The sequence below is a fragment of the Ursus americanus genome, chromosome 5, assembly GCF_024610735.1.
Source record: "Ursus americanus isolate L20-20 chromosome 5, mUrsAme1.1.p, whole genome shotgun sequence".
In the NCBI taxonomy this organism is placed as follows: domain Eukaryota; kingdom Metazoa; phylum Chordata; class Mammalia; order Carnivora; family Ursidae; genus Ursus; species Ursus americanus.
In genome coordinates this window covers 50,449,365-50,476,908 of record NC_142131.1, presented here as the reverse complement: position 1 = coordinate 50,476,908, position 27,544 = coordinate 50,449,365, and the positions used below count along the sequence as shown (strand labels likewise).

Genomic DNA, 27,544 nt, shown 5'->3' with positions numbered 1-27,544 from the left:
CAGAGCTTCCCCTGGTATTTGGATAGAATCCAGCCTCAGGCACACTCAGAAAGTTTGCCCAAGTCCCAGACCGACCAGTCCTCTCAGATGAGGCCATTTTTCCACCCAAAGGATTCTAAAAGAGTCGCAATCAAGACTGCAAGAACTGAGGATCCACAGAGGTCAAACCTGTTAAAAATTGTGTATATGTAAGTAAAAACTTATGTCATACTTTCTGTCACTGAGAAACGTATTTGGAGAATTTGGGGGGGGGGCAGGTTATTTTGATTTAACTTGAGGCAAACCACACACCTAAACAAAAGCACTCTCCAATCTCCTGTGTCTTAAAACCTGTGCGGCGAGCTGGCCAGCAGTGGCAGGACCTTGTGCCGGGGGAGGAGCAGCAGGAAGCGTGTGGAATGCTCAAGCTGGCGGCCCCAGGGAGAAAACCCAGCTCACTTACAGGATGTGAGGCCTTGGACTCAGGTCTTAATATCTGAGTCCTAACCTCTCTCATTTGCAATTTCCCCATTAGTACAATGAGGTGAACCACAGTCCCCAGCTCATAGGATTGCTGTGCAGATTTAATGAGCTAATACTCATAATGGGTCCGCTTGTCAGAGGGCCTGGCACAGAGTAAGTGCAAATTAATGTTGGATATCCATCACAAAAATGAATGTGCTCCATGCTCCCTGCCTGCAGCTGCACAGACCATTTTTTAATCCCTCAAATATGCCACGCTCTCGCTCTTCCGCTGGACCTCTGCCCGTGCTCACCCCTCCTTTCCTGCTCTCCCACCCTGGCCCCTACTGCCTTTCTAACCCTATTCATTCTTCACGCCACATTCTAGATATTTTCTCTAAGCAGACTCTTCACCCCAAGGCTAATTACTTGTTTCTTTGTTGAGCTCTATCCCTGCCAGGGCACCCATCACCCTGTACTGTCACGCAGGCCGGTCACTCTCTCACTAGGCTGTGGGCTCCATGAGCTCCGGGCCTGGTCACCTGGTCTCCGGAGGATCTCAAGTGAAAGACATTAATGAAACGTAGACTTGTATGCGGCATGAGCTTCCACTGCCAGGACCTCCAAAGTGGACGCTGGACCTCAGGCACCATGGAGACCCCCTAGCACAGCATACCTCGTGACCCTCCCTCATAGCGTGTCCAGGAAAGGGTTTTAGTCAGTTTGCAAGTAAAATGTCACCTCCCTGCGTGCCATGTTTTTGGCTACCAAAAGGCAGGCACGTGTATGATCAGACTGATTTGGCTTCTCAGGACTCCGATTCAGCTTTTGGGTGGAGTGGTGAAGATTTTCACAGTATGTTCTTGTCTGGGAGAACCGACCAGAGACTCTGTCCACAGCACACTAGACTGATTTGCCTTTTCTCTTCCTCAAACCACTGTCTCAATCCTCATTAGCAATTCTCTATCCCGGTTCTTACAATGGCATATTTGTCTCCGTTTCATCTCTAATGAATTGTAATTAGTGACTGGGCCTGCTGGGTAGTTTATTTCTCAGAAAGGCTATGTTCTCAGTGATAAGACACTTCTGTGCTATTTCTACTCTGTCCATCAACCTTCCTGCCAAATGAATTCCTCTTGGATTAATGTAAGAATCATAGCTATAATAATAAACATTTATTAAGTGTTTCTCTGTGCCAGGCACTTTATGAGCACTTTACGTGGGTTATCTCATTTCATTTTTCCAGCAACCCCGTGAAATAGAAACTGTGAGCATCCCCTTTGTGGCTGAGGAAATTGAGGCACGGAGAGTTTAAATAATGTGTTCAAGGTGCACAGAAAGAAAGTGACCAAACAGGAAGTGAAACTCAGGTCTGCATAACTTCAAAGGCTGTGCTCTTAGCCGCGAAGCTCCATCGCTGCCCTATAATTTTCAGTTATTATGATGTCCTGATTTGAAAGCACCAGGTACACTCAAAAATATACACTTTGTACCCAAAGTGACTTAGCTACTGTGATCTTACCAAACCCATGCTTTTCATATTACACCCTCGCTTACATTTTGTCTTTTGTTTGAAAGGTAAATGGGACAGACATATTTCATTTTCCCCTCTTCTTCCTTTTGGAATCAGGCACTGTTTTGTTTGTTTTGGATGAGTGCAGAAGGTTATGAGATTGTCAATGGATGGTTAGCTGGACTGGTACCCGGCCAAGCAAGATTAATCTGATGATTGTGTTTTTATGGGAGCCACTTTGCTCCTCTTTGATTCCAGGGCTGACTGGCAGGCCTAACACACACTAGCCAGTTAGCAGAAAGTATTCTTGGATACAAGAGGGATGGAAGGGGCAATGTAGATAGTCCTGCATGCAAACCCACTTCTATTACTGAAGAAAATACGCTCTTACACTCTCAAGTTCTCTATACTGTGTCTGTTACTCCAGTGTGTGTGTGTGTACGTGTGTACGTGTGTGTGTGTGTGTGTGTGTGTGTACTGTGTTTTAAGATTAAGAGTAGGGAGAGATGTGAGGGAGATAGGAAATCAGTAACTCCTACTTTTGCTTTAAAGTCAATTCTTTTGATTTACCAAATTCAGAAAATCAAGTTCAATAAATATAGCAACTTGTTCATTCTTACTCAAATCGCTTTTATGTAAAAGCTATGATAGAGGAAGAACTTAATACTTTTCAGGAACAAACAATAAGGAGTAATTGTTTACATCTCAGATTCATTCGTTCTTCAAATACCTATTGAGTATCTACTATACGTCAGGTAACATGCTCAGCACTGGGGTGGTGGAAGTGAATAAGTCAAAAAACCCGTGCCTTTGCTAAATTTAGGATCTGTATGCAAATACTTAGAGGTGATGAATGAAATCGATTGGACATCAGAACATAAGAAAGCCAGAACTATTTCACAGGTGTTACTGACACATGGTTGGATGAGACTCTTAGCTGGAATGCAAAAGTAGAAGCAGTACTCCCTTGTTTTTGGTCTATATAATCTGTCATTAGGAAGGTATTTTCCACGTTTTCCATTTGGTTTGGTATCAATAGCAACCATAGTTACTGTTTTATTGCCTTCCCCCCCCATATAACTTGATAAATTGTTTATTTATTTTGATTTTACTAGTCAAAATATGGAAAAAACCACAAGAGGCTACCATTGTTTTTCCTATGAGCAACAGACCACTGAGTGGTCTCGTGGAAAGGATGAGAACTTGGCAGAAGTGACCCTGCCATTAAGCAAGGACATTCTAGGCACCCATATGTGTGTCCCAGGGTTTGGGAAGATAGCTTTCAAATGACTTGGGTAGGCTTGTCATAGGCAGAAATTCTAAAATAGATCTAGCTCAAGAGACATGTAGATATTAAAGACTGTAATTCTGACTGCCCACTGTGAATAATTCTAATGAAGAGAAAAGGGAACATCTAAAGCAGGCACAGTGAATAGATTTAATCTCAAGTGCCAACTAGATTGATGGGTAGCAGGAGTTGGGACACTATTTGAGAAGGATTCTGAGCCTTATCTAGAATACCACTGATAGCAGACTAAACACTAAATACACTGATGTTAGACCCAAATCCCCTTGTATAATGTAACTCCACTGGAAGGTTTGACTGAATTAGGATTCAGAATAATCTTAAAATACTAAAGCATAAATCAAAGTCAACAAGATGAAGGCTCATGAAGATAACTATATATTCCTGCACTTAAACTTAGAAGTCAGGGATGGGTTACATTTTGGGATAGGGCAAACTTGGCTTAATGGCAGTCCATGAAAGAAGGCTTGACCCTAGGCTCCACATGAGTGACAGCATGGTATGGCTACCGAACATCCTAGAGCCATGGTGGGCTGCTAGAGTTGAACAGGGTAACCCACCATTAGCCAGTCCCCTGGGACTGAATGTCAGCGTCTCTTTTTTCCAGTCTGATGCTTTCCTTGTAGAGTTGAGGGTGTGTATACAGTCTGGGTTTTTGGACTTGGACATTTTCTCCCTCTGAGAATAGGAAGGAACATGCTTATATAGAAACAAGAGAGGGAAGGGGCCTAGAAAGACCAGGAACTCTCTGCCTTTGAAATAGGCCAGATTTGGAATCAGTTAAAAAAGAAAAGTACATCAAATGATTTTTGTAAATATATGGGTTTTTGAAAAGCTTGAAATGCATTTTGCCCCAAGTGCTCTACCCTTAAACACACCCACATGCACTTGAGGAAGAATTTCATCCATATGGTATATACATTGGCAGTTAACTCATCAAGATCACGGTTGTGTCAGAACTATTTGATTTTCAACTTGCCATTTAAGTTGTTCCAAAAAACTCCTGAAAGCTTATTCTCTTGAGCTAGGATATGGAGTTTGGTAAAAGGAATAAGGAGAGTGTGCATATTTCAGTTTCAGTTTAACACAGAGGGAACTCTCAAGAATCTTAAGCTTGCTGGAATCTGTTCTTTTAAAACCAGGCTGGCCTTTGCCACCCTCTTATAAAGATGATGATGATGATGATGATGATGATGATGATGATGATGATGATTGTGGTTATTTGGCTGATTGGGTTTGGGTTATTTTCTGATTGTTCCTGGAACAAACTTTCCATAATTATTGTGTAAAAATAGAGCAGGCAAAGAACTGGAAGGGAAAGTTAGAGCATAATCGGGGATACTTGGGCTAAAAGCTTTGGAACATTTAAAGAACATTAACTTTGAAGGCAGAAAATTTAGTTTGTGACTAGATTTGCTAGTAAAAGACATCTAACTAGCTCCCACTCAGCCTTCATGCAGAGAGGCAAGTGCCAGGGTTGGGAAACCAACCGTTGGTTTGGTGGCTCCTACCCAGGGGCCATCTGTTTGACATCCGACTCACAAGACGACACGGAGACCTGGCCTAACCTAACAGTAAATGCAGGTCGGAGCAGAACTTCCCAATGGCTATGTAATGAATATTGCTATTTTTTGACTAATTTTCATATCTTCCTGATTTAATTGCCTTCCCATCAAGGGCATGAAGAAAGGTTAGAGGAGTATTCTGAGGCATCCTGCAGAGTTAAGTAAGATTAACTTATGGGAAGACTTGAATCTACTATTTGGGTCTTATTAAGACATACTCTAATGATCAGTCAAGTCCTGTTATCAGATCAGTGTCCCAGCTGTCTTTTGACTCGAGAGGTGAGGACTGAGAGGGGTAAGTGATTTTATTTTGTAGTCTTTGAATTCGCTTCTTTCAACCTATATTTAAGGAGAGGGCCACGAAGAATCTTAGCCAAATTGAGATTCAAGATAAAAATTACAGAATACATGCCAAATGAGAAGGAAAGGTGTAGGCAGTTGCAAATAATATCAGTTTGGGTATTTTAAGTGGGTACATAACGAAGGGCCACGGAGTAATATTTAAGCGTCGGATGGCAGGGAAGAGGAGAGGATTTCACATCTTTCATTTTAATTCTCCATCCTCTGGAAAGCCTTATTTGTTATGTATTATATTATTATTCCAGAGGAATAGTTAGCTTCAAACAGGGCATATCTCATCTCCTATGCTTTTTTTAGCCAAGAAACTTTGAACATTTTTTAGTGACAAGAAGTCATCACTGTACGCTGTAAGTTATAATAGGCACAAGCAAGTTGCAAGTTCATGGCTGTTAAGGTGTTCATTTTCCCAAGGATGTCATAAAAAATACATATCACCCTAGCAACTCTTTATAATATTCTAGTTCTGTGCTCCTTTCTGAGATTCCAATACTTTCTTTAAAGGCCAATGGAACTGTTAAATTGGCTCCAACATTTTATAAAATAGCAAGGGTGGTTTAGATTTTGAAAACAAAAGTATAAATGTGCTGTCCAAGGGAGGAAACAAGACATTTTTAGATGCCCTAAAACTCACTATCTCAGGAAGAAACTTTCCAGGTAACTGGCTAAACCAGACTGACTTCATGAACAACTGCTAAGAGCAATTAGATTCAAGCTTTTAAAAAAGCCTGAATTCTATTTATAGACTATGGGCTCTTCCATGCTTCCATCCGTTTGGTCACTGAATCTCACCCCTTTAGGGTAAACAGTGGTAAATAAGTAGGGGAAAGGGAAGGTTTTTGGTTTAACATTCTATCCAACCATAAAGAATCAGATTTCAGAGAGCTGGATTTTCCCACATCATCTAATGAATTTTCTGACCAACATGCTGGTATTCTTTGAATAAACAAAGAGGATTACACTGTTTTTAAGAAACTACAAACCATATCACAACGGTAGAATTCAGTTGTGCATGTGGCTGATAACCATCGCTTTCTTTGGCAAGCTCTTTTTCTTCCTTTTTCTATTTTAATTTTCAAAGAGTTCACCTTACTTCCCTTTATTTTATTTTCCCCTCTCTGTCTTTTATCAGCCCAATTAAAAAAAATGTCATATATGTATCTCCTGGTTATTACATATTTTTATTTCTCTTTGCCTTAAACCACTCTTTGAAGTACACATAAAGCCACAGGAAAGGAAACTACAACACATGCTCTAAGAATAGAGGAAGTTCTCAGTAAAAGTTTGTTAAATCAAATAGCAAACGTAAGGTCTAATGAAAGAATCTGACCAGGAACACTTGATTAATTCATTTATGAGTCTGGCAAATATTGGTGATCACGTAGTATGTGCCAGGCACTGTTGTAGGTGCTGAGACTTTGAGGTAGGCAAGAGGGTTAGGGCCTTTGTGCACGTGGAGCTCACTTTCTAGTGGGGGGAGGCAGACACTAAGCAAACCTGCAGAACAAATAAGGAAACCAGCAGGGAGTACTGCACAGAGGACTAAAATTAAATAAGGTGATGCGATAAGCAGATCACAGCTTTAGGTTGGGAGGTTAGGGAAGACCTCTCTGAGGTCATTGAAGCTGATGTCTTAGTCCAGTTACTATGGCTGCATGATGAATCACCAGTGAACTCGGTGGCTTAAAACAACAATTTACTATGTTCCTGGGATTCTCTGGGTCAGGAATTCTGAGAGGGCATAGTGGAGACAGCTTGTCTCTGCCTCACAATGTCTGGAGCTTAGATGGAAGATCCAGAAGGTGGGGCGTGGAAGAATTTTGGGGTTTGTTCAAGCACATGTCTGGCGGTTGATGCTCGCTGTCGGACGAGTACTTAAATGGGACTGCTCCGGGCACACCTACATGGGGTCTCTCCAGGTATCCTGGTCTCACGGTGTGGTAGCAGGGTTCCCAGGGCAGGTGTCCCAAGTGAGAGTGAGTCAAGTGGAAGCAGTATTATTTTTTTAGGACCTAGCCTTGAAAGTCACATTGTGTCACTTCCACTGTATTCTGTTGGTTAAGATAACTATAAAGATCTGCCTAGTTTCAACAGGGAGCAACACAGACCCCACCTCCTGATAGAGGAGTACCAACCTCAGATTGTAGGATACATATTGATGAGGCCAACTTTGGAAAATCCAGTCTGCCATAGGTCTGAATGACAAGAGAAGTTAGGAATGTGAAAATCAAGGGGAAGAACGTTCCAGGCAAAGACCCTAGGTAAAAGCAAACCTGGCGCATATTTGAATCACAGAAAGCAAGCCAGGGTGCAGGATACAAAGAACAGGGAGGAGGATGGTACAAGATAAATGTGGGAAGGTGGGTGGTGGGGGCAAGATCATAAAACACTAAGAACTCTCCTCACTCCAGGCAGAGGGTAGAAGAAGACTGAGTTGGTTTTGGAGACTCATTCATACCTTCTTTGGGAAATCTGTTACTCCTTCTTTAGGTCATTGTGTCAATTTGGCCCTCCATCTCTCCGTGCTTCTTCACAGTGCTCTAATGTGAAATCCCCCCCCCCATGTCTAAATTTCCCATTTCTAGATACTGGACACTGTGGGCTGGGGAATGAAAAGGAACCTTTCATTCCTCCAGGCTTTCAAGATGGTTTTAATCTAGTTGTAGGGATTAATATACATACACATACACACACACCCCACACGCATATTAGCTAACAAACAACTCAGTAAAAGTTAAGTGTCAAATAAATGCTAAGAATCACATGTGCTCCAAAAGTCAGAAAAAGAAGAGATCATCAAACATTGAACTAGAGTGAATATATTCTAGCAGTTATTAAAGCATTGTAGATTTATCTACATAAATGAAATACTATATCGTAAGAAATGTCGTAAAGTAAAAGGATAAATGATAAACTAGGAAAAAATACATGCTGTGTATGTGACAAAAGCTACCTTAGAGGCTGTACCATTCACTGTGCAAAGAGAAAAATAAGGAAATAAGCAAAGATTATGAAGAGGACGCTTGCAGAAAAAAAACCGAGTAACTAATAATCATGAAAAGATGCTCAATCACATCATAATACAAGGACCACAAAACAAGCAATATGAGTTACTAAAATGACAAACGTGATATAAAAATAAATCATTTTTAAATGAAATTAATAACACTACAAAGTTTGATAAAACTCAGTGCTGGTGAGGATGTGGGAGATTAGTGGCATTCTTCTACACCATTGGCATACGCTTTTTCAGCAGAAATTTGGCAATGTTTTCAGAATTTAAAATGGTTTATTTTCTCTGCTTTAGCAATTCCACTGTTTGAAAACAATCTTATGGATATAGTTACTCCTATACGCAATGAGATATGTTTGAGGATGTTGAATTCTGTATTATTTATAATAGCAAAAAATTAAAATTATTCAGATGCCCATCATTTAGGGACTGTATTTATAAACTAAAGCACATTTAGAGGGAGCAGGGACCTTTGAAATACCATATAGCTATTTAGAAGAATTTAGAAGATAAAAAAATGCTAATTTAGAAAGATGCCCAAAATGTATTAAGTAAAAAAGTAAGGTAAAGATAGTATGAAAAAGATGATATTATTTGTTTGAAGAACTTTTATGCACAATCATCTATACATATATGTCTGTCTATCTATCTATCTATCTATCTATCTATCTATCTATCTATCTATCTATCTAATATACATTACTCAATTTCTGGAAGGATATACAGCTTATGAAACCTTAATAGTTTTTGAGGTATGGAATTCTAGGCTCAAGGAAATGGAAAGAGTTTAGTTTTCATTGTACGCTTTCTGTGATGTTAGTTTTTTTCTTTAAAATCTTGTGCATGTATTAATTTCAAAATTAAAGAGTAATACTAAAAACATCATGAGCATGTCTACGAAGCCCTGAGGTAGTGAAGTTAATGGTGGGAATTTCAGGAGCTGATACATTGTCATATTTTAGGCCCTTTGGTGCCCTTCAAATTATACTGTTTTCCATCCTTGTTGGCTGGGTGTGAGTCATAAAGCATTGTTCCTGTCTCTTTGACTGCTATTACCAAATCTTAAAAGTTTCCACCCTCCAGGAAATTATACTCCAGGGTGCAATTGCAAAAGTCCCCTGTCCTAATTTCAGTGGTGGACTTTTACCTCTCAATTCTACTCTCCTATTTTAGTTTGGTATCAGAGACGTGGGGGTGTTGGAAGCATTAAGGGCTGGTATGGGGTGGACTGAAAGGACCATATTATTCAAGAAGTCAGTAATCTTTTTGGGTCTACTTGGGTCTTCAACACTTGTAAATGTCTATCTTTCGCCTTCCGATTCTTTAGAATTCCACCACGTAACACACCGTCTCAAGACCCCTGCACTTAGATGTTGAAGGAAACATGCATCTAAAGTAGTGTGCTTACAATTTTTATGTCTACACTTAAGTCTGGGGTTTCAAATGTTCTTGAGCTTGGAAAGACTAATTGGATGCAAATTGATCACTATCTTGCTTATAAATATCCTATTGTTCTTTAGTGCAAATCTATCACCTTTTGGGAAAATTCATCGTTGTGAGGTATATATATTCTATTTTACAGTATATGAACTGGCAACTGGCTGTCATTTACCTATGTCTTTCTTACTAAATAAAAGGGTTCTTCAGTTTTCCTATTAAAAAGAATTCAATGGGGGCACCTGGGTGGTTCAGTCGTTAAGCGTCTGCCTTCAGCTCAGGGTGTAATCCTGGAGTCCTGGGATCAAGCCCCACATCGGGCTCCTCCCCTGGAAGCCTGCTTCTTCCTCTCCCACTCCCCCTGCTTGTGTTCCCTCTCTCACTGGCTGTCTCTCTCTGTCATATAAATAAAATCTTTAAGAAAAAAAGAGAACTCAACGATAAAACATTCAACAGTAAACATTCCATGATGATATGTCTGTCTTCCTCACCCACGTGTGTGCACACTCACATTCTAGAGCGGTTCAGATCAGAATACTAGCTAGCCTCTACGACATCAGCCAAAGCAACTTTTTCACGACACATCTCCAAAGGCAAGAGAAACAAAAGATAAAATGAACTTATGGGACTTCATCAAGATAAAAAGCTTCTGCACAGCCAAGGAAACAGTCAAAAAAAACTAAGAGGCAGCCCACGGAATGGGAGAATATATTTGCAAATGACACTACAGATAAAGGACTGGTATCCAAGATCTACAAAGAACTTCTCAAACTCAATACACGAGAAACAAATAAACAAATCAAAAATGGGCAGAAGATACGAACACTTTTCCAATGAAGACATACAAATGGCTAACAGACACATGAAAAAATGTTCAAAATCATTAGCCATCAGGGAAATTCAAATCAAAACCACACTGAGATACCACCTTACGCCAGTTAGAATGGCAAAAACAGACAAGGCAAGAAACAACAATTGTTGGAGAGGATGTGGAGAAAGGGGATCCCTCCTACATTGTTGGTGGGAATGCAAGTTGGTACAGCCACTCTGGAAAACAGTGTGGAGGTCCCTTAAAAAGTTAAAAATGGAGCTACCCTATGACCCAGCCATTGCACTACTGGGTGTTTACCCCAAAGATACAGACGTAGTGAAGAGAAGGGCCATATGCACCCCAATGTTCATAGCAGCAATGTCCACAATAGCTAAATCGTGGAAGGAGCCGAGATGCCCTTCAACAGATGACTGGATTAAGAAGTTGTGGTCCATATATACAATGGAATATTACTCAGCTATCAGAAAGAACGAATTCTCAACATTTGCTGCAACATGGACGGCACTCGAGGAGATAATGCTAAGTGAAATAAGTCAAGCAAAGAAAGACAACTATCATATGATTTCTTTCATCTATGGAACATAAGAACTAGGAGAAGAAAGGGATAAAGAAAGGGGGAGTAATCAGAAGAGGGAATGAAGCATGAGAGACTATGGACTATGAGAAACAAACTGAGGGCCTCAGAGGGGAGGGGGGTGGGGAAATGGGATAGGCTGGTGATGGGTAGTAAGGAGGGCACGTATTGCATGGTGCACTGGGTGTTATGCGCCACTAATGAATCATCGAACTTTACACCGGAAACCAGGGATGTACTGTATGGTGACTAACATAATATAATAAAAAATCATTAAAAAACAAACAAACAAACAAAAAACCAGAATACTAGCTTAAGTGGAATACCAAGGACAGTGTAGAAGGGAAAAAGAAAGCTCAGGAAGGCAGAAGGCAGCCTTTGGATTGAGAAAAAGTCACCATAGCTTTAATCTTGACGGTGGATGGGATTTGGGGGCTATTGGCTTGTACACAAATGTCGGAGGCTTTTCAAAAGCAGCTAATGCACCCACCTCCTTCATCTCCTTTTTGACTTTCTTGAGTCATTGCGGAGATACCCTCCCTACACTCTCTTGCAGATGAATGTTCTTTGCTCATGGCCTGGCAGCACATTTGAAAATGAAAATGAGCCCTGGGAAGCAGCAGTAACATCACCAGGTATCTACCCTAGAGATCCCTTGCTTGTGCTCAAGGGACCATTGATGAGGATGTTTAGCACTGTATGGCTTGGAATAGCCCCACAGTGGAAATGACCTCTATAGGTCCAACAGAATGGAAATAAGTAAATTATGGTGGAAGCAGAAGATGAGATGCCATACAGCATTTAAAAGGAATGACTAGATATACAATAATATGGTAGATCTCCCACACACATTTTGCAATGAAAAAAACAAGTTGCAAACAGTATACCATTAATGTAAAAAAATCGCATATTATATATTTTATATAAATTATGAATATGTGTGTGTGCACACACGTGCGGAGGTGTGGTATATATACAAGTAGGGGACAAAACACTCTCATTACATCTGAGAAGAAGGGGAAGGGACTGGAATTGAGGATAGTGGTTGAAGGAGACCTTAGCTTTATTTGCAATGTCCTAATTTTCTAAAAGGAGAATCGAGTCACGTGTATTACTTGTAGAACTAAAAATAAGTTTCAAAATGAAAGACTTCTTGGCATTCTGTCTCTAAAGAAGGCCTGGATAATATAAAATAACATTCCCCAAACTGGGTTCTGTGGAACACTAGTGCTCTGTCAGGTGTCCATGGATATTTGTTGAGTTCTAATGTTATTAATCATACAGATGTCGGAGACAGAACGAGAATTAGCAGCGAACTTAGAAGGAGCAGACCACTCTGAGCCTTCCTTCCCATCTTTAATCCTTGCCAGGATGGCTGTGAATGGTCCCAGCAGCTTCTTCTCTTTTAGTTGTGTTAGACTATTTCTGTTACACAAATATCTTTAGACTTCAGGACTTTGTTTTAGGATCCTGTAAGTCAGAGTGAGGAGGTAAAGAATGTATGCTGCCCTCTCTATGTAAATTCAGGATTTTGAAAGCTAGTAAGGGTCCAAAGGAGTGTGGCCTTGGCCCATGTGCAATATTAACAGATGAGCTGAGACCTAAGAGGCCAGCAGTTGCAGTCTCTCTTTACAAGCTCTTCTTCCTTCTCCCCAACTTCGTCATGATGCAGGAAGCCATGGTATATGTTAGCAATAGCTTGCAACTGGTGGAAGAGACTTGGGGCGGTTTTCATTTTGGAGCTTTGTGAAAACTGTTGGGTCGGGATGTCCTACGACTCTCAAGAAGTGGGTGAGGCGCCATGAAGTCAATGCAATTCCTACTATTCCACTGGTCTAGGATGCTGTCTTCTTCATTTTCATTACCCCAGAATCCAGGGGCCACGGCCACTTGGGAGAATGTGGTTTTATAGCCATATGAACTCTCATCCTCAAAGACGTGGGTACTCAAGTAACACTGGGAAGAAACGGGTAAAAGGAAGTTTATCTGTGTCTCTACAGCAGGCCCCGTCAGAGCCTTTAATAATGCTAATCCCCACCATGACTCTCCACGAGGGGTGGAGCAAATACAGTGAGCTTCCACTGTATTTGCCCTTTTTCTCCCCTCGCCTTGCCTACCCCTGCCGCAGACAGCACCTCCAGAGCACAGGTTGGTAAAAGGCAGAATTAAGAACTACCCCACCTCGGTGAAGGCATGGTTCACAAAGTGCCAAGTGAAAGTGATACTTCACGAGAGGTGATAGGTGGCTCTCACTCTGATTCCAGCAGGAAAAGAGTGGAGCCTGTGCGTAACTTTGCCCATAGGAACTCAATTCCACTTGCATAAAGCCTGCTGTCAAGTCAAGCAGAAACACTGAGCCGCCGGTATGTGCTCTGCCGCCAATCGGCCGGCGCGCAGCAGGCACACATCGCTGTGATGATGACCTTTGAGAGTGAGGTGAGCAGTTGGGGAACCAAGCGGGCAGCTCTGCTCCGGTCAGGGGAGGTGATGCAGGGGTGGGGGGTGGGGATCTCCACTTCAGGTTCTGGGAATTGGTGGGCCTTGGGCAGAGTTCAGTTCTGCTCTGTTTCGATTTCTTGGAGGACACAGTGTCATCTTAGCCATGACTGACTTTTGTCTGAACTGTGTGGAAGCCCATGATGACAAATGACTGAAAGGACTCGAGGCAATTATCCCGTTAATTTAGGTCGAGCACCTGCCTATATTATCTTGGAGTTCACAGAAACGGCCTTCTGCTAGCGAGAGAGCTCATCTGTTAACATGATGGCCGTATAGAAAAAAAAGTGGCGGAGAGCCGAGGGCGATGGGTCCTGAAGTCTGCAGGTGCCCGCTGACAATGAACAGCACAGATAAATGGTGACGGGTAATGATTAACTCCAAGTGTCTAGCTACGTCTGAGCCTTGCAGAACGGAACACGTAAATCTGAGAATGGCTGTCAGCATGGGGGAAACTTGTGGAGTATTTGCGGGGTCTGTTTTCTTGTGCCAGTGCCCCGTGTCAGACAAAGTGCAGCGACGTGATTGCAAGCACACGCTCGGTGGTCAGGGGCCCGGGGCCAACTCTCAGGCCCACTGCATGCTCGCTGCAGGCACTTGGGCTGGATGTTCTTGTGCCTTACAACATAACACACATGGCTTGTCGTCAGGATGGGAAGAGTCAGCACGAGAAGTCCAAGTGCCGAGCATACAGAGTGCATGCTGCACACTGAGCAGTCAACAAATGAAAGACGCGGCTGCCACCCTCGTGCCATCGTCCCACTGACAACTACCTGCTTGGTCGGAGGGTAACACATAATTTGGCTTCTGATCTGAGAGGACTGTTAAATAGGTTTGATACTCAAATCTATTCGATCCTCATCAACTATGGGAAAGTGGCTTTTTCCTTATTACCTTTTTTTTTTTAAAGATTTTATTTATTTATTCGACAGAGATAGAGACAGCCAGTGAGAGAGGGAACACAAGCAGGAAGAGTGGGAGAGGAAGAAGCAGGCTCATAGTGGAGGAGCCTGATGTGGGGCTCGACCCCACAACGCCGGGATCACGCCCTGAGCCGAAGGCAAACGCTTAACCGCTGTGCCACCCAGGCGCCCCTCCTTATTACCTTTTAGAAATAGTTTCTTGTTTTTTGTAAAGATTGGGTTTCTGTGGTTTAGTTGTGTGTGTGCTGGGGAGGACCCAGTGTTTTAGTCACATGGGCTTGAAGTCCAGCTCTGCTGACCAGCTAAGTGACCGCAGGCCATGTGCTCTCTACCTCTCTGAGTCTCGGTGGCCTTGTCTGCAAAATGGTGATAATCATTCCTGGGTTTCAGGGAGGATTAAGTGTCAGATAACATCTGAACAGTGCCAGGCACATACAGGCTCAATAGCTGTTAGTTCCCATGTCCGGGGGGTGGGTGGGGGGGAGCTGGATGAGCTCACGGGTATTACAAGGCAGCACTTTAAACTCCCTCCCAACACCAAACTCCTGGCTCACAGGTGGCTGCATCTAGTATTTCAGCAAACATCAAGAGCTCAGCTGAATCACAGCCAAGCTGATCTGGGCCCTGAGGGACACTTAACTCAGCAGCAAAACCCTTAATGACATCACAGAGCCCAGAGAATCTTCTGAGAACGTGTAAGTCCCTCTGCCAATACAAGGTGTCATTATTGGTGGTTAATTCCTAAAACATGCTAAATTTCTGGCTGCTGGAGTTATTCTTGAGGCCGTGCATTCAACCGTCTAGGGTAGCTCCACAAACTAATGGCCTGCGTGACTTTTGTTCCCACCTCACCGTCAAAATGGCTTCCTGGCATGCTTCTGCTGGTCTTGCCTGAGTTCCCACTGTGGGAATCATGGCCACAGCAGGACTTGAGGATGACAGAGTCTCAGGCGCTCTGGCTTCAGCATCTCTGTGGCTAGCCAGTCCTCTTTGGGTTTCCGAGAGGTTTCTACTCCAGCTTGGCCAGACTGACAAGGGAAGGACTGGGGAAGAGAGTAGACAGTGGAGGCGACCCACGGAGGAAATCCCTGTCTGAGGAGGGATCAGGGGCAAGGGGCGGTTTCTGCACAAAGGGGAAGGGCAGAACTGGGTGCTTTGAAGTGCTGATGGGGACAAAGAGTGCTTGTCCTTGATGTTGCTGCAGCATTTGTAGCAGTAAAACTCTGGAACCAGCCAGAATGCCCATCACTAAGGGGAATGGCTCACTAAGTAGGGGTGCATCCATGCTATCATAAAAATTATCCAACTTTTGGAGAGCTAGAGCTCTATCTGACCTGGAGGGATTCAGGGCTGTGAAGACAACAAGATCCAGAGAAATGTATGTAAAAATAAACTCGGTATGTGGGCGCCTGGGTGGCACAGCGGTTAAGCGTCTGCCTTCGGCTCAGGGCGTGATCCCGGTGTTACGGGATCGAGCCCCACATCAGGCTCCTCCGCTATGAGCCTGCTTCTTCCTCTCCCACTCCCCCTGCTTGTGTTCCCTCTCTCGCTGGCTGTCTCTATCTCTGTCAAATAAATAAATAAAATCTTAAAATAAAATAAAATAAAATAAACTCGGTATGTACCCAATTATGGCTTATGTTTATTACTGATTGTATGCCAGGAACTCTGCTCAGTGTTTCTCCTATGTGAAGTAATTTGAATCTCACATAACCTGATTGGAGGTACAGTTATTATTCCGATCCTACAGAAGAATGATTCTAACGCCTGAGATGCATGGGGACATCGAACTGCTAAGTGTTGAGCCAGAATTTTCATCTGGATCACAGCCAGGGCTCTTGACCACTTCTCTATACCATTTCTCATATATGTTTATATAAGCCCAGAGAAAGCTGTGGAAAGATTTATACCAGAACCTGGCTGTCAGTGGTTAGCTGGAGGAGATAAGGAGAACATACCCTGCAATAATACGGGAAAACTTTATGATTTTCCATACGTTTATCTATTATTGCTGCAACACAAAAAAATGAATGTGCAGATGGACAAAGTTCAGAAGGGAATGGAAAAAAACGAACACTGTGATTTGAGAGGAAATGAGACTCTGGGCACTCTGGGCAATATAAAACTTGATTTATGATTTTAGTTTCGTTCTAGCAATAGAGTGATTTTTCAAAGGGAATAATCCATATGGCTGTATTAATGACATGCAGGCTGGTCATTCCTGTTGTTCTCAAGTGGTCTTGGGATTATCAGCATCAGCAGTAACTGGAAACTTGTTAGAAACGCAAGATCACCCCAGATCTATCAGAAACTTCAGGGAGGGGCCCAGCAACCTGTGTTTTAGCAAGCCTTCTGGGTGATTCTGATGCACCAAAGTTTGGAAACCAGTGGATTAAATAAACAAATGAACAAACTTTCCAAGGGAGAGGAGATGTTAGTGAAAATGGCGCCTGAAGAAGACAGTGCACCTTTGTGCTAGTTTATCCCCTTAGAAGGTATTTGATTTTTTTTGCCCTCTCTGAAGGTGCTCAAATCCTTTTGGCTCAGTCCACCCTTTGACCATGCATGGTTCCACCATTATTTTAGGTGAGTCGTGGCATCTAATGCCCTGGGACATTCCACCACACCACCATCTGCGTCAGAGTAAAGACTAATAATGGTCACAGAAATGGTAACTAAGTGGTTACTAGTTGTTAGCTGCTGCTGTTTTAGATCAGGGAACTGACTCTGGAGTTAGAATTTTTAAATTTGGTTGACTTTAGTGGTCAAATTATTCAGACACTTGATCAGTTTCTTTTTTTTCCCATGTGGATATGGCCTTTTGACTGCCTTCTCTCTCCCATTAGGGAAGTAATAGATGCTTCCTGTAAAAATTTCAGAAGATACAATATGAAGAAGAAAATGAAAGACGTCTGTAATTCTATAATCCAGAGGTAACTGCTGTTAAAAGCTCTAAACATTTGAGATATATATTCATAGGCTTTTATCAATGTGTACACATACAAATTTTAGAATAAAATGTAATCGCACATTGTCCTATAATAGGATTTCTTTTCACATAACAACACAACACAATCATCTTTCCATGCCAACAAACATGGATCCTTTGTGAAGACTGCAAGAATACTCCATTGCATGGATAAAAAATATTACATTTACATTCCTGCCATATTGATGCAAATTCTAACACTTAACATTACATACAACCTGTGATTATAATTCAAGTACAAGTATTATAAAACACTGGTCTTATTATTCCTGTAGACTAAATTATTAAAACTGGCACTTCTTGGACCAGGGGCTTTTAAGAATATTGATATATATTGCTAAATTCCCCAGAATTGTCCCAATTTATATTCTTACTAGTTATGTACAAAAGTGCCTGTTACTCCAAACCCTTGGTAATATTGGGTGTTATCAGTGTTTTCATCTTTGCCAATCTAATGGGTCAAATGTGTTTTTCATTGTTTTTATCACTATTCTTTGATTACTTGTTAGGTAGGCAACTTCTTATATTTACTTACTGGCCATTTAAAATTGCATCTTCCATTCTTTTGATGATTTTTCTTTCCTTCACATAGTACTTTACTGATGAGGCTGTTTCCCTAAATGCCTTCCCTTAAAATTAAGGAAATTAAAATTAAAGGAATTAACAGCAGTTACTGACTAATGATGCAAGTAGTTGATGTAAGAGTAATAGCTAGCACTGTTCTAAATATGCTTAAAATATTAACTGATTTCAACCTCCAATAACCCTACAAAGTAGACAGTATTATTATACCCATCTTACAGATGACAGAAGTGAGATCTAGGCCATAGTCCATAATAATGTTCCAGAAGTAAATGCACACAGCCTGTTTCCCAGGGCTTTTGCAATTAACCACTGCACTCTTCTATCGTCACCACCACCAGCCACGTCCGCAACGCCATTTCTACTGCCTATAATTACCGTCATTATAGTATTATTCATTAAACACCTACTAGAACATATCTAGAACATAACTAGAACATATCTAGTTCAAATTGCTAAAATAAATGCTTTTTCTTTTTATTCAGCATTCAATCAACAAATGTAGCTTTTGTTGAGGACCTGCTATAATTTTGGTACAATTTTAGCTGCTGGAGATATTATTGCAAACAAAGCCAACAAAGCTTCTTGCCCTGATGAAGCTAACAGCTTAGTGGGGAAACAAACCAAGGTTATATACATAACTATATAAAATATGATGGTTTACTTTGTTATCTCCCTTAGTCCTTATGGCCACCACATGAATTAAGTGCTGTTATTAGCCTCATTTTTTATATTAGGAAACTCAAGCTGGAGAGATTGAGTATCTTGCCCAAGGTCACCCAGCTTTAAGTTGGCAGAGCCAGGGTCTATGCCTTCAGTGTCTTTCTCCCTTAATATTCTTGTCCATCCATCCAATGATGAGGAGGGCATATATGCCATGTGCCAAGTTCTCAAACCATGTTCTCCTCTTTTTGAAGATGAGGGCAGAGAATTGTGTGAATGAAAAAAAAATTTTTGTGTGTGTGATTCCTAGTCCCTCCCAAATTAATTCACTGCAGGATCCTGTGGTCTCCTTTATTGATGTCAGGAAAAAGTACCGATGTGCCTAGAATTATTTCGGTATGAATGAAAGATGAAGATGGGGTGAAGAATCTATCATTCTGGGATATACATATAAACTGTAGACATTTCCCTAGAGAACTGAAGACATTTAATTGACAGGGGAGGATGGTAAAAATCCCTCCCTACACATACTCTACCTCTTTTTCATTTGTTTTAAAATGAATGTGAACTCGCTCAACCTGTTCGGCTGTGTCTATTCAATTACTGGATTTAATTTGTATTTTCTGACAGCTTTTCAAAAGAAAATAGCTTCATTGAATCCTCAGGACCCACACACAACACATATTAAAGACCAAACAGAAATAAGTCATCACTCACTGCAAAATACCAAGAAAAGCTTTTTCCTCAAAAAGTACATTTTCGAGGCCTAAGTGAAATATACACTTCTTAATAAAACCCATACTCAAGTGGAGAGTAAAGGCAGTAAAAAGGCAAAGCAGAACAAACAACTGATGTTCCAAGAGGTCGATTGCAAATAGGAAAAAAAAAAATGTACCCATGGCTGGCTATGTTAAAATGTCCTTTTATATAAAACAAATTGGTATAAACCCAAGAGGGCCAGATAGTGCCTCTTCATTATTATTACTTAGAAAACGTTGGACGTGTACAGGGAGATTCAGGGCCATGTACAGGTTATGATTTCCCCCTGGAAATCCTTTCTCCTTGTTTAGAGATGAATTCAGTGCCTGAGAAAGCAAGTCTGCCCAAGGATTCATCAAATGCCTCCTTCTGATGGGGCATGGATGTCTGAAAATAACTCCTGAAATGAAGTAAGTTTATGGATTAATTTCAACTCAAAAGAGGAAAAGCCTGAGTTGTTTCTGATTACATAAAAGCAAAATCTTAGCGTAAACCATTCAGACTATAGCAATAAGAACACAGAACATAACAAAACATAGAAATTATCTTTAGGGGCGCCTGGGTAGCGCATTCGTTAAGCCTCTGCCTTTGGCTCAGGGCGTGATCCCAGCATTCCGGGATCGAGTCCCACATCGGGCTCCTCCGCTGGGAGCCCGCTTCTTCCTCTCCCACTCCCCCTGCTTGTGTTCCCTCTCTCGCTGGCTGTCTCTCTGTCAAATAAATAAATAAAATCTTAAAAAAAAAAAAGAAATTATCTTTAATACTACTCTTGGTGATAATTTCTAACATTTTGGTATATTTCTATCTATCATAATAGGGAGTTTTATGATCAAATATAGCCTAATAAACTTGAAGACCTAGATAAAATGGATAAATTCCTAGAAAAAAAAGGTGAAATGCCACACTGATAGAGAAAAAATATAGAATTTGACTACATCAAATGTGTATTAAATAATCAGAAGTGATAAAGATCTATTTTTCTCAAAAAGTTTCAGGCCCAGATGGTTTTTTGGAAAGTTCTACCAAATTTTTAAGGAATACTAATCTCTACCTCACATGTTTTTCAGAAAATAGGAAAAGGGCAAAATCTATACATATCATTTTGCAAGGCTAGCATCGCCTTATTCAAAGTTAGGGAGGACAAAATAATTGGCCATTTTTACTTATTAACATGGATTCAGAAATTGTAAAATATTGGCTAACTTAACTGTAGATTTAAAAATAATATGTCAGATTTAGAGTTTATCTCAGACATACAGGATGGCTCAACAGAGAAAATTTATTACATAGGCTAGTGTAGTGGGGCACCTGGCTGGCTCAGTCGGTTAAACGTCTGCCTTTGGCTCAGGCTGTGATCCCAGGGTCCTGGGATCAAGTCCCACATCAGGCTCCCTGCTCAGTGGTGAGCCTGCTTCTCCCTCTCCCTCTGCCTGCTGCTCCCCCTGCTTGTGCTCTCTTGCTCTCTCAAATAAATAAATAACATCTTTTAAAAAATGTTAGTGTATTAATAAACTAATGAGGAAAAAATGATTAAATCAATCCAGATAAAAATACATTTGATAAGATTTGACACAAATTTACGATCAAAACTCCTAGCACTAGGAGTAGCAGGAAATTTCCTTAACTTGACAAAGATTCTTTATATTAAGTATCACACTTGTTGGAGAAACTTAAGATTCATTCTCTTCAAGATGAAAGTAAGATGAGGATGCTCATTATTACCACTCGCGGCCTTGGCTGAAGCTAAAGAAAAGACAAAGAACTGATAAGACTGAGAGTTGGTGGGGTGGTAGATTATACTCTTGTTCACAATTATTCACTACTCCCTTACCTACAAGAGAGAGTGCACTTCCTACCCAATGCCTTGTCATCTGCAGGGCCCTCTTCTGGGAGTCCGTCAACATTAAACCTATTGTCATCAGGTTTGACCATGGGATTTCTTTTGTCCAGTGAATAGGAATGGATTTGACCATGTGCCCGTTCTGAGCATAAGCTTAACGACCATTGTATGGACGAGCTGACACCCTTGAGCTTTTCCTCTGCTACAAGAATGATGTGGTCCTGAATGGAGCTGCACCTTCAGCTTGGATCCGAGAACAAGAAAATGTACAGAGCAGAGCTGCAGCTAACACATATTCAGTGTGTTACATGAATGAGAAATAAATTTTTGTTGTTGTAAATCACTGAGATTTGGGGATTGTTTGTTATTGTAGCATAACTGAGTGAGAACGGACTAACAGAGATGGTAAGAGATGACACTATATTCACTTACACGTGATATAATCTTTTATCTAGAAAAACCAACAGATTCAGGAGACAGACTATTAGAACCAGTGAGAGAACTAAGTAAGATCACAGAATATGAGGTCGATCTTTTTTTTTTTTAGCATTAGCAACAGTGAATCAGAAAATAGAATAAATAATAATACATCATTCCCACTCTCAAGAAATGTATTAAATATCTAAGAGTTAATTATAGTAATAAAATAAAGTATCAACAGAAAGAACAGAAAACTTTAAAATATTAATAAGGGACATAATAGATGATCTGAATAAATGAAGAAAATCCTATGCTTTCCATGACACAAGTTAATACTATACTATAAAGGCATCAATTCTTTTATTTAATTGATAAATTCAGTACAACCCCAACAAAAATTCTACCTAGATGTTTTTGAGGACATGGTAACATCTTACTTTAAAATTTATTTGGATAAATCTGTTACTGTATTAACTGACAGAGACAAGTTAACAAAGTTTGTGAATGGCTAAGTCAAGCTTTAAAAGCATAAATAGAGAGGGAGCTTGCCATCTCTATGAAAACACAAAACAAAGCCATAGTAACAAAAATAGTGGTGCACTGGTACAAAAAGCAGATGAATAGGCCAATAAAATAGGACAGAGAGCTCAGACGCTGACCCATATGTACATGTGGAAATTTAAATATGATGAAAAAGATACCGCGAGTTAGTACCTAGCAGCTTACATTGGGAAAACTGACTCACTATAGAGACAAAAATAAAACTGGATCCTTGCCTCACATACCATACAAATGTGGACTCCACATGGATTAGAGTCCTAAGGCGGAAAGGTGCCACCATAAAGGTTAATGGAGCATAATGTAGGAAAATATCTCGGCGACCTAAGGGCAAAGAAAACCTTTTCAAACAAGATTTCAAAACCACAAATCATAAAGCAAAATACTGATAATTTTGAGTCCGTCAACATTAAGCCTTTCTGTTCCAAGACCCCCTGCACACATTACACAGAAGGCATTATTGGAAAAATATTTAAAATGTCTAGACCTCACTAAATGAATCACACAAGTAACTTCTATAAATCAACAAGAGAAAGGCAGCGACACCAATAGAAAAACAGGTGAAGAATACAAACAGGCACTTTACGGAAGAGCAAACTTCAGTGACAAACTAAACATATGAAGAGAAATAAAGCCTCAAATCCTTAGTAATCTAAGAAAAATAAATTAAAACGATGAGTTAACTCTTTATATTTATTAGACTGGTGGGGAGGTGGGGATACAAGGAATGTCATCATTATGGAAGGACTACTGCAGCATTTCTGGAGACCATCTGGCACCACTCAGTCGAATTAAGAATATACATATGCCAAACCCAGCAATTCTACCCCTAGGTATGTATGTCAAAGAAGATCTTGCATGGATCCTTAAGAGGCTGTGCTCGAGGAGATTTATTGCAATGTTATTTGTAGTGGTGGAAAGTCAGAAGCAAGCTGAGTCCAATTGCTGAGAGAGCTGTTGGATAAAATGTTGAGGACACGCACTCTGCGGTACTAAACAGCATTGAGAAGGAATGAATTAGAGGTAGGCATGGATGGATCTTAAAGACATAGTGCTTAATGACAGAATTACTATCGAGATGATGATAGTTTCACAGAATTAAAATATCACATTACAAAACACCTATTTTATAATATGCATATACAAAAAGTACATGTTAACACATTAGAATGGTTGACTAAAGTAGGGATGGGGACTACAGAAGTATGTAAAAATCATTCTTCAGTCTATATCCAGAGATAATAGCTGTTGACATTTTTGTATCTTCTCACGTATCATCATCGTGGGTATCATTTATAGACCACTTATTATGGGCCAGGCACTGTGTTAAGTGTTTCACACATATCCAGCACTTAATCTTCCTCATAACCTCAGAAAGCAAATTTCATTGCATTTCATTTAAAGGAGAAAAACGAGAGTAAGAAATTTTAAACAACCTTCCGAAGGTCATCCAGTCAAGCAGAGAATGGATTTGAACTCATGTCGATCTGACTCTAAAGTCCAAGTACTTAATCATTACCTGAGTTTGCTTCCATCCAGACCTTCGGGTATGTGATAATACAAGTTCACATCTTCTGTTACAGGAATGAGATCACACCATAGGACTGCTTCATAACATGCATTTTTTTTCATTTAATATTTAACTGTATAACAAATCTCTTCACCTAAGTAAACATAGATCTTAAATCTCATTTTGAAAAGCTTCCTAGTATTTCACTCTCTGAATGGATGATGGAGGAATGTAATAGTAGATAGATGAGGGATGACTTCGAGCTCCAAATGCTAGATATTTAACAGGCAATGAAAGAAAGATTCCACCATGTCAGACATGTGTCGACTAAGGAGGGATTCTTGACAACAGTTAGCGGCTAGGGAACCTAGAGCTAGCATGTAATCTTTCAGTGTAATCGAACCCTGGAAATATGAAGATGATGTAATTCTGGTGGTTTGTTACACTGGAAACAGTGCTACCAGATAATGAAACTAATAGAAATATAATTTTTTAAAAATTTAAGGCAATGGTTATCTTTTAAAAAATAGATGCTATTTCTTCTTTCTCAGGTTGGTCTGGCTATTTGAGGGTCTTTTGTGGTTTCAGTTTTAGGATTGCTTTTTCTCTTTCTGTGGAAAATGTTATTGGAATTTAGATAGGGATTGCATTGAATCTATAAATGACTTTGGGTAGTATGGGCATTTTAACAATATTAATTCTTCAGATCCACAGAAATGGAGTATTTTTCCATTTGTCTCTGTCTTCTTCAACTTCTTTCATCGAAGTTTTGTAGTTTTCATTGTACAAATCTTTCAATTACTTGGCTAACTTCATTCCTAAGTCTTTTATTGATTTTGATGCTATTGTGAATGGTATTTTCTTTATTTCTTTTTCAGGTATTTCATTGTTAGCATACAGCAATGCAACTGATTTATGTATGTTGATCTTATGTCCCACAACTTTACTGAATTTGTTTACAACAGGTTTTTTTTTTTTTGGTTGAGTCTTTAGGATTTTCTATGTTTAAGATGATATCATCTGCAGATAAAGACACCTTTACTTCTTTTCTGATTTGAATGCTTTTTCTTTTTCTTGACCGATTGCTCTAGCAGGACTTCCAGTAATATGTTGAATAAGAGTGGTGACAGTAGGTACACTTGTCTTGTTCCTGATCTTAGAGGAAAAGCTTTCAACCTTTCCCCCCTGAGTATAATGGTGGCTGTGGGTTTGTCATATACAGCCTTTATGATGTTGAGGTGTGTTCCTCCTATGCCGAATTTGTGGAGAGGACAAAGCTGGAGGCATCACACTTCCTGATGTACCATGATACAAAGCATGCTACAAATCTGTAGTAATCAAAACAGTATAGTACTGGCAGAAAAATAGATGCACAGACCAAAAGAACAGAATAGAGAGCCCAGAAATAAATCCTCATATATGTGGTCTACTAATATTTGACATGGAGCCAAGAATACTCAATGGGGAAAGGATAGTCTTTTCAATAAATGGGGTTGGGAAACTGGATAACCACATGCAAAAAAAAAAAAAATGAAATTGGACCCCTATCCTACACACTCACAAAAATTAACTTAAAATGGATTAAAGTCTAAAACATAAGACCAGAAGCTATAAAACTCCTTGAAGTAAACATAGGGTAAAAGCTCCTTGACATTGATTTTGGCAATGATTTTTTGGATATGACACAGAAAGCACAGGAAACAAAAGCAAAAAATCAACAAGGGGGAATACATCAAACTAAAAAGCTTCTGCACAGCAAAAAGAAACGATCAGCAAAATGAATAGGCAACCTATGGAATGGAAGAAAATGCTTGCAAACCATATAGCTGACAAAGGATTAATATGCAAAATACAGAAAGAGCTCATACAATTCAGTAACAGAAAAACAAACAACTTGATTAAAAATGGGCAGAAGAACTGAATAGACATTATTCCAGAGAAGATATACGGATGGCCAACAGGTTCAGGAAAAAGTGTTCAACATCACTCATCCCCAGGGAAATGGAAATCAGAACCACGGTGAGATATCACCTCAAACCTGTTAGAATGATTGTCATCAAACAAGACAGAAGATCACAAGCGTTGGTGAAGGTGTGGAGAAAGGGGAACCCTTGTCCACTGCTGGAGGGAATGTAGGGTGGTGTCGCGACTATGGAAAATAGTATGGAGATGTCTCAACAAATTTAAAAAACAGAATTACCATATGTTCCAGCAATTCCAATTCTGACTATATATCCAAATGAAATGAAAATAGGGTATGGAAAAGATATCTGCACTTCCGCATCTAGGGCAGCATTATTCATAGTAGCTACGGTAAGAAAACTACCTAAGTGTCCATCAGTGGATAAATAAACAAAGAAGATGTGGTGTATATGTAGACACACACACACACACACACACACACACACACACACAAATATGGAATATTATTCAATCACAAGAAAGAAGGAAATTCTGCCACTTGAGGCAACACGGAGGGAACTTGAGAGCATTATGCTAAGTGAGAGCAGTCAGACAGAGAAAGACAAATACTGTATGATATCACTTATATTTGCAATCTAAAAAAGCTGAACTTACAGCAACAGAGAAGAGGAGGGTGGTTACCAGAGGCTTGGGGGTGGGGGAACAGGGAAATGTCAGTCAAAGGGTGCAAACTTGCAGTTAGAAGATGAAAAAGTCCTGGAGATATAATGCACAACACTGTGATTATAGTCAACAATCCTGTATTATACACTTCAAAGTTGCTAAGAGACTCGATCTTAAATGTTTTCAATACAAAAAAGAAATGATAACCATGTGAAGTGATGGAGGTATTAGCTACTGCTACTGTGTTAATCATGTTGCAACATAAATGTATCAAATCAATATGCTATATAACTTAAACTTACATGATGTTATATGTCAGTTATATCTCAATTAAAAAAAAAGATAGACTCTGGGTGATGCTGAAAGATGCTGAAGGAAGATGATAAAATTCACTCATTCTGTATTAATCTTAGCACTCTTAAAAACGGTAATGTTCCCGGGGCGCCTGGGTGGCACAGCGGTTAAGCGTCTGCCTTCGGCTCAGGGCGTGATCCCAGCGTTATGGGATCGAGCCCCATATCAGACTCCTCTGCTGGGAGCCTGCTTCTTCCTCTCCCACTCCCCCTGCTTGTGTTCCCTCTCTCGCTGGCTGTCTCTATCTCTGTCGAATAAATAAATAAAATCTTAAAACAACAACAACAACAACAACAAAAAAAAACGGTAATGTTCCCAATGAACTTTCTGGGCATGCCTCATCAGAGCTGATTCTTCTCAAGTAGATAACACTGGCTTCAAAGGATTTAAGTTCATGAGAAGGGAAATGTTTATCAGCTTGTGCTGGTTACTCTTCATAATAGTGATAGCACATGACATTGGGAAGGAGCTCTACACTTCTCAAACCACCAGCCCAGTCACCTGGCCCCTTTGATCCTCACAGCAGCCAGATGAGATAGGTCAGGGAGTGACATCATCACCTCTTTGAAGATGAGGAAACTGAAGCCCTAAAAATTTAAGAAATTTATGATTTAAGAGATTTAGAGATTTTAAGAGACTTCCCCATGTTCACAGCAGTGTTTTCCTGGAACTGCAAATCCAATGCTCTTCCTACTACTCCATACTTCCTCACATCCTCTGAACCTAAAAGCAACAGCATTACCTACACTGAATTGTGCAAAATTATGAACTTAAAAATGATATAGACATTTACAGCAGCAGGAAATATCAAATGACTTCCGTGGGT

At 40.3% G+C, this 27,544-nt stretch overlaps 1 long non-coding RNA gene across 1 annotated transcript; it reads left to right on the top strand.

The window, feature by feature from the left end:
* Positions 1-33: 33 nt before the first annotated feature.
* Positions 34-21,621, top strand: LOC123790579 (uncharacterized). Its single transcript, XR_006779130.2, has 3 exons — positions 34-188; positions 17,304-17,390; positions 21,401-21,621. It is a non-coding gene; the product is annotated as an uncharacterized LOC123790579 (long non-coding RNA).
* The last annotated feature ends 5,923 nt before the right edge of the window (positions 21,622-27,544 follow it).